Source organism: Astatotilapia calliptera, chromosome 2, assembly GCF_964374335.1.
Source record: "Astatotilapia calliptera chromosome 2, fAstCal68.1, whole genome shotgun sequence".
Taxonomy (NCBI): Eukaryota; Metazoa; Chordata; class Actinopteri; order Cichliformes; family Cichlidae; genus Astatotilapia; species Astatotilapia calliptera.
Window position 1 is genome coordinate 2,647,013 of NC_137423.1, and position 9,017 is coordinate 2,656,029.

Below are 9,017 nucleotides of genomic sequence, written 5' to 3' on the forward strand. Positions count from 1 at the left end.
GAACAGGACCTGAGTGCATGACAAAACTATGAAATACATGAATCACTTACAGGAACATGAACTGCACAACAATCCTGAAACCACTTAACCTGACATCACATGAGGGATGTAACACAGACGACGCAACGCAGACTGAATGAGACACAGAGACTAAATACCCACAGGGATGATCAGGGGAAGTGGAAACACAAGGAGAACAGCTGACACACATGAACCTAATAACAGGACAGGGGAAATGAAACTAAATACAATGAACAAAGAACACCAGACTCCTTCAAAATAAAACAGGAAACATGGAGACATAGACATGACACGAACTTGACAACTAGGACCACACAAACATGTAACATGACAGGTAGACGCATGGACCAGGGAGACTTAGTACAGGGGGAGTTGACAAAAAGAACTAAGAAACAAAGGACTAAACTGCAACCTAGAAATTAACTAGATGAGCTAAACTAGAACACAAATGAATACCAGAGATACATAAAAACTCAAACACTGGGTCACATGACCAAGTAGCGTGACACAGACGGCATCTGAGACTGAAGGGCTTAAAAAACAAAAAATGTCTTTAAAGGCTTCTTCTCCTTGAACGCCACAGAACCAACTGTTTGAACTTTGCAAAAGAGCACCAAACACGGGACACTGGAAGGAGGAAGACAGTTCTCTTCTCTGATGAGAGAAAAATTAACCTTAATGGTCCTGATGGTTTCCAACGTTACTGGCATGACAAACAGATCCCACCTGAGATGTTTTCTACGCCCCACAGTGGAGGGAGCACCATAATGGTCTGGGGTGCTTTTTTCTTCAGTGAAACAATGGAGCTGCAGGAGGTGGGACTAATAAAGGTTATCTTATCTAATCTTGAAACAGCCTATTTCAGTTTAAGCATTGTTTTCAATAAATTGCATGCTCAAATATAAATAAATTAATAAATTAATAAATTAATAAATAAATATAAATATTTATAAATAAATATAAATTAAAATATGAAAACAAAAAGAAAATGCACATTCTCTATATTTCACATCTTAACTGCACTACTGTTATAATTCTGTATAAATAATCATTCTGTACAATACGACAATTTTAATTCTACAACTGTTTATAACTTGCATAGTTCACATTTCTGTATAGTTTTTTTATTTCATGTTTCTGTATAGTTTTCATATTTATATCCTGTTCACAGCCTGTACATACTTATAGTTATAGCATATTCATAACATTCCTTCATAACGTGTACATTATAACTTACCCATAATAGACCCATATTTTGTACCCTCGTACCTATAACAGACCCATTTCTGTAATATATTTATGTGTCTATATTATTGCTAATATGTATTTTGTAATATATCTATTTCATGGCTAAAGCACTTCTGGATGGATGCAAACTGCATTTCGTTGCCTTGTACTTGCGACATGTGTAATGACAATAAAGTTGAATTCTATTCTATTCTATTCTATATGGACCTGCATGAATAAACTTTCTGAATCCTTTATCATCTGCAACTGAAAATAGTTGTGGGTGATTACTATACCTTTCTAATGTGATGTTGTTGTCCCTGGCTCTCTTTCTCTCCCTCCCGCTCTGTTCCTGTGCTACTGCGAGTGTAACTACCGCCCCTCCCCTCTCTGCTCAGCGCAAAGCACAAGGCTCGCGTGCAGTGAAGCGGGGAAAAAGTGCGAGAGAGAGAGAAAGAAAAAAAACCCACGGCTCACGTCGTTCACTTCAAAGAGTTGGCTCTAAGAGCCGTTTCGTTCGCGACCAGCACATCACTATACCTCTGGTTTGCACAGGAAATATAAATTAGTCAGGTGTAACACATGATGAAGGGGTGGCTGTTGCTCAGGAGGTAGAGCAGGTCATTTATTAATGGGTGGTGGTTTGATCCCCGTCTGCTCCAGTCTGCACACCAAATATCCTTAGAAGATGCTAACCCCAAATTTCTCTCCGATGCATTCATCAGTATGAATTAAAGACTCAGATATCTTCTAAGACTGTTGTTGTGTCAATGCAAAACAAACAAGCGACTCTGATAGGGAGTAAAATTCATTTTGGGTCATTTCAAACACATTGTATGGTAAATGGGCTTTTATTTTTGCTCAATGAGCACTGCAACCTCTTTGAGTTTCATCTTGCTTCTGAAAAAGAAAGATGGTGATCAATTGCCAACATGAATGAGTAGACAAAGAAGTGAGTACTGCTGACAGAAACTTCAAATACAAGAACAGACAGTCACACAGGTACCACCTTCAGTTAGCATCAAGGCCTTTACTGCTGCTGTTTCTCCCCTTAATGTTTGAATGGGACTGCTGTGACAACAGTGTGGTCCTCTCCATGCTTAGCAGTGTCAGTGTTGTTGTCTGATTGTCTGTGTAGAGGTAAATATGTCCATGTTAATACCTCTGTCAGCATTGTTTTTGCTGCTTCATTGTCATTCTGGGGAGAGGTAAGTGCTTTTAATTGTGCAGCAGCATCCAACACTCCTCTCTTACTTTGTCTTATTCTGCTTTTCTCTCATTTGTTTCCCCCTTTGTCCTGATCCCCTCTCTCTCTCTCTGTCTCTCTCTCTCTCTCTGTCAGCATCTTCCTAGCTTTCTTCATTTACAGTCTTCAACACACTCCCTCTTTTTCAAATTCCATTTCAGTGTCTTGCTTTGGCAGGACATGCTGAGCTAGTGCCAAGGCAATAATGAGAACTGTCAAGCAGCAACAAATGATCAGGTGCGAGAGACGCACGGAGAAAGAAAGAGAGATGAAGAGAGAGCTGTGGATATGAAGTACTGGCAGTGCTGTGACTACTGACAGTTCACTCACGCATACATGGACACACAAGTAGGCTCGCATACAGCTATCTGCATTGGCTTTGCGGAGTTACACTGACGCATCTTTTACAGCTGACACACGAAAATGGATACTTTTACAATAAAGTGGTTTTTCCCCTTTGTGTGAAAGGTGCAAACATAAATTTACCATATGTCTATATTTATATATATCTATATATATCTATATATATCTATATCTATATAACAAAACAACACCCAGCACGCCCCTGCGGGCGGTTTATCCTTCAAGCTCGGGTCCTCTACCAGAGGCCTGGGAGCTTGAGGGTCCTGCGCAGTATCTTAGCTGTTCCCAGGACTGCGCTCTTCTGGACAGAGATCTCCGATGTTGTTCCCGGGATCTGCTGGAGCCACTCGCCTAGCTTGGGAGTCACCGCACCTAGTGCTCCGATTACCACGGGGACCACCGTCACCTTCACCCTCCACATCCTCTCGAGCTCTTCTCTGAGCCCTTGGTATTTCTCCAGCTTCTCGTGTTCCTTCTTCCTGATATTGCTGTCATTCGGAACCGCTACATCGATCACTACGGCCGTCTTCTTCTGTTTGTCTACCACCACTATGTCCGGTTGGTTAGCCACCACCATTTTGTCCGTCTGTATCTGGAAGTCCCACAGGATCTTAGCTCGGTCATTCTCCACCACCCTTCGGGGCATATCCCATTTTGACCTCGGGACTTCCAGGTTATACTCAGCACAGATGTTCCTGTACACTATGCCGGCCACTTGGTTATGGCGTTCCATGTATGCCTTGCCTGCTAGCATCTTGCACCCTGCTGTTATGTGCTGGGTTGTCTCTGGGGCATCTTTACACAGCCTGCACCTGGGGTCTTGCCAGGTGCAGGCTATATATATATATATATATATATATATATATAGCCTGCACCTATATATATATATATATATATATATATATATATATATATATATATATATATATATATATATATATATATATACATTTGTCCAACAACCTGTCCCTTGTCTAACTAACTAAATTTTTTCAGTTTTTTCCTACTTTTCTAACACATCAGCTTTGGGGACAAAATGTTCACTCCCTAAAATACCAACAGGTGCAACAGTGAAGAGATAATCATTGTTATGCTTGATCGAATCAGTTCTAATTAAACTGACAGTTTACTATAGCAACAATACAACTGTACTGTGGTGTTGAAAGGCAGTGTGTCATTTACAGACCAAGAGTGTACACATATGAGATGTAGAAAACAATGTGTCAGCAATAGATACATGTGTGTATGAATGTGAGTGAATATGTAGAACAATGCATAACGATTTCCTAACAGTCCTTAAAGTCCTTATGTGAGTGTAAAACATGAACAGTTGGTTACAGATGGAGCTGAGTTGTGTTTGTATTTGTTTCCTGCATATGACTGTGGCAGATATTTTACCAGACTAAGGATCGCCACACATTAGCTGAGCACTTTATACTTTGATTACCGTATCACTGCCAGGAGATTTTTTTAAAGACCTTTGCATGTGAACTGCTCTATCCATCCATCGATCCATCTTCATCCGCTTTATCCGAGGCCGGGTCGCGGGGGTAGCAGCCTAAGCAAAGAGGCCCAGACCTCCCTCTCCCCAGCCACCTCCTCCAGCTTATCCGGGGGAACACCAAGGCGTTCCCAGGCCAGCCGAGAGATATAATCTCTCCAGCGTGTCCTGGGTCTGCCCCGGGGCCTCCTCCCGGTGGGACATGCCTGGAACACCTCACCCAGGAGGCGCCCAGGGGGCATCCTTGTCAGATGCCCGAACCACCTCAGCTGGCTCCTTCCGATGTGGAGCAGCAGCTGCTCTACTCTGAGCCCCTCCCGGATGGCCGAACTTCTCACCCTATCTCTAAGGGAGAGGCCAGCCACCCTTCGGAGGAAGCTCATTTCTGCCGCTTGTATCCGCGATCTCGTTCTTTCGGTCACTACCCACAGCTCGTGGCCATAGGTGAGGGTAGGGACGTAGATCGACCGGTAAATTGAGAGCTTCGCTTTTACACTCAGCTCCCTCTTCACCACGACGGACCGGTGCAGCATCCGCATTACTGCAGCTGCAGCCCCAATCCGTCTGTCGATCTCCGGCTCCCTTCTCCCATCACTCGCGAACAAGACCCCGAGATACTTGAACTCCTCCACTTGGGGCAGGAACTCATCCCCGACCCGGAGTGGGCACTCCACCCTTTTCCAGCTGAAAACCATGGCCTCAGATTTGGAGGTGCTGATCCTCATTCCCGCTGCTTCACACTCGGCAGCGAACCGTTCCAGTGCGAGCTGGAGGCCCTCACCCGATGAAGCCAACAGAACCACATCATCTGCAAAAATCAGAGATGAGATTCTTTTTTTTTTTTTTTTTTGCCTGTCCCGTTTGGCTCTTTTGCCATCAGAATTGTTGTCTAAAGGCAAAGAAAGATGCCCAACGAATCTACTTTACCAAATTGACCATCCCAGCCTTGCCGTAATGGTCCATTTGATTCACCTTTTATTGTTTATTTTATTTTCACTTACTGAATACGGGACAGACTTGACTGGGGGAAAGAAGGGGAGAAAGAAAGAGGGAAAGAGAAACAGCTGAGAAGAGGAATGGGGGAGAAGGGCAAAAGACAAAAACCAACAGAATGAGCACAGAGATGAGATTCTGAGGCCACCAAAGCAAAAGCCCTCCGCCACTTGGCTGCGCCTAGAAATCCTGTCCATAAAAATTATGAACAGAACCGGAGACAAAGGGCAGCCCTGGCGGAGCCTATCACCCACCGGGAACGAGTCCGACTTATTGCCGGCAATGCGAACCAAGCTCTTGCAACGGTTGTATAGGGATTGAATGGCCCGTAGCAATGGGCCAGACACCCCATACTCCCGCAACACCTTGTGCCCAGGAGATATTTTATTTTGTATTCTCATGACCACAGTTATAATCAGAATTATCATTGATTAATCATTTACCATTGTTGAATCAGTTGACAGAATAATCTTTGAATAACATCTATGTTACTCTGAGCAAATATTAATGCACGCAGATTATCAGTACTCTATAGTCTATTGTTGTTCTGTATGATTCTTTCTATTTGCTTAAGCAGTTAACCGCTCGGACTGGTGGGTCCTTTTGGACCCAGCCCTGTGTAACAGGCAGTTCTGCACGTACTCAGGCCTGTAACAACATGCACACACTTATGTAAGACACGCACGTACACACACACTTAGTAAGAGTAGGAAGGTTGTCTGAGGACAGTTTTTCTGATAGATATACTTTCACAAAATGCACAATATAATACACACTTGTTTTTCTCTAAAAGTAGCAGTTGATGTCCATATAAGGAGAACTTTTTGAGAGGTGGGCAATTGTTATCATTTCCAGTAAAGATCTAACTGTGATGTCATCATGGCAATATAAGGAGGCGAGACGGTCCATTCGAGGAAGGATTGTATTGCAAATTGTCTTCCCACACTGACTGCGCAAAGTGTGTACAATAAAGATCACTATTTTTGTCACCTACTCGGACTCAGCCTGCTTTTCTTCTCTTACCCAAACTGAACGAACTTTAACAACCTCCCACAGGACACCCCGAGGGACACGGTCGAATGCCTTCTCCAAGTTCACAAAACACATGTAGACTGGTTGGGCAAACTCCCATGCACCCTCGAGTATCCTTGAGAGGATAAAGAGCTGGTCCAGTGTTCCGCGACCAGGACGAAAACCGCATTGTTCCTCCTGTATCCGAGGTTCGACTAGCGGACGAACTCTCCTTTCCAGCACCCTGGCATAGACTTTCCCAGGGAGGCTGAGGAGTGTGATCCCCCTGTAGTTGGAACACACCCTCCGGTCCCCCTTCTTAAAGATGGGGACCACCACCCCGGTCTGCCAGTCCACAGGTACTGCCCCTGATCTCCACGCAACATTGCAGAGGCGTGTCAACCAGGACAGCCCAGAGCCTTCAGGAACTCGGGGCGGACCTCATCAACACCAGGGGCTCTGCCACCAAGGAGTTGTTTAACTGCCTCAGTGACCTCGCCCCCGGAAATTGGCGGGTCATTCCCCTCATCCCCAGACTCTGCTTCCTCCTCGGAAGACTTGTCAGTGGGATTAAGGAGGTCCTCGAAGTATTCCTTCCACCGCCTGACAATTTTCTCAGTCGACATCAGCAGCGCTCCGCCAGCACTATACACAGTGCAGGTAGAGCACCGCTTTCCCCTCCTGAGATGCCTGACGGTTTGCCAGAATCTCTTCGAGGCAGTCCGAAAGTCTTTTTCCATGGCCTCTCCGAACTCCTCCCACACCCGAGTTTTTGCTTCAGCCACTGCCCGAGCAGCATTCCGCTTGGCCTGTCGATACCTGTCGGCTGCCTCCGGAGTCCCACAGGCTAACCAGCCTGGTGGCTCCCTTCACCTCTGGTGTCCACCATTTGGTTCGGGGATTACCACCACGGCAGGCCCCAACCACCTTGCGGCCGCAGCTCAATGCAGCAGCTTCGGCAATGGAGACGCTGAACATGGTCCATTCAGACTCAATGTTCCCAGTCTCCCTCGGAATGCTGTTGAAGCTCTGCCGGAGGTGTGCGTTGAAGATCTCGCGGACTGGGGCCTCTGCTAGACGTTCCCAGCACACCCTCACTACGCGTTTAGGTGCACCAGGTCTGTCCAGCGTCCTCCCCCGCCACCTGATCCAACTCACCACCAGGTGGTGATCAGTTGACAGCTCAGCCCCTCTCTTTACCCGAGTGTCCAGAACATATGGTCGCAGGTCTGGTGATACGATTACAAAATCGATCATCGACCTACGGCCTAGAGCGTCCTGGTGCCACGTGCACTTATGGACACTCTTATGTTCGAACAGGGAGTTCGTTATGGCCAAACTGTGATTAGCACAGAAGTCCAATAACAAAGCACCGCTCGGGTTCAGATCAGGGAGGCCGTTCCTTCCAATCACGCCCATCCAGGTCTCGCTGTCGTTACCCACGTGAGCATTGAAGTCTCCCAGCAGGATAACAGAGTCTCCAGGAGCACCTCCCAGCACCCCCCCCCCCCCCCCCCAGGGACTCTAAGATGGCTGGGTACTCTGAACTGCCACTCGGCGCATAAGCGCAGATGACAGTCAGGACCCGCTCCCCGACCCTAAGGCGCAGGGAACAAACCCTCTCGTCCGCCGGGAAAAACCCCAACATACCGGCAGCAAGCCGAGGGGATATTAGAATACCCACCCCAGCCAGCCGCCTCTCACCAGGGGCAACTCCAGACTGAGCCAGAGTCCAGCCCCTCTCCAGGAGACTGGTTCCAGAGCCCAAACCATGCGTAGAGGTGAGCCCGACTATATCTAGCCGGTACCTCTCAACCTCACGCACTAACTCAGGCTCCTTCCCCACCAGAGAGGTGACATTCCATGTCCCTATTGCCAGTCTTGGCAGCCGGGGGTCAGTCCGCCAGGGCCTCCGCTCCTGGCCGCCACCCGACACACAATGCACCCGACCCCAATGGCTCCTCCTGCGGGTGGTGGGCCTGCGGGAGGATGGGCCCATGGCTCCTCTTCGGGCTGTGCCCGGCCGGGCCCCATGGACTAAGGCCCGGCCACCAGACTCTCGCCCTCGGGCACCCTCCCCGGGCCTGGCTCCAGGGCAGGGCCCCGGTAACCCTATCCCGGGCAGGGTAAACTGTTCCCTCGATATCCTTTTCATAAGGGTCTTCTGAATCGCTCTTTGTCTGGTCCCTCACCCAGGACCAATTTGCCATGGGAGACCCTACCAGGGGGCAAAAGCCCCTAGACAACATAGCCCCTGGGATCCCTGGGACACACAAACCCCTCCACCACGATAAGGTAGCGATTCAAGGAGGAGTGAACTGCTCTATTTTATTCAAATTAGAATTTTCATAGATTAACGTTTTAGTCCCTTTTAGTACTTATTGTAGCATAAGCTTTAGCATGTGCAAGTGAAAACAACTGAAGCGCAGATGTCATTTTAGACAAAAAAGAAGTTATGACCACAAATGTCACCTGTTTCGACCACTATGTGTTAAACCATGATAAAAAAAAAACAAAAAACGTTATTCTTAATTAAACCGCTGCTTTTGTAACAACAGAGGGCAGTGAGGATGGGGGGGGAGTTGGAGGCTGCATGCTCCGCTGGAAGGCTTTCATTTGTTTTATTTGTGTTTGTTTAATTCAAAAAAGGAAAAT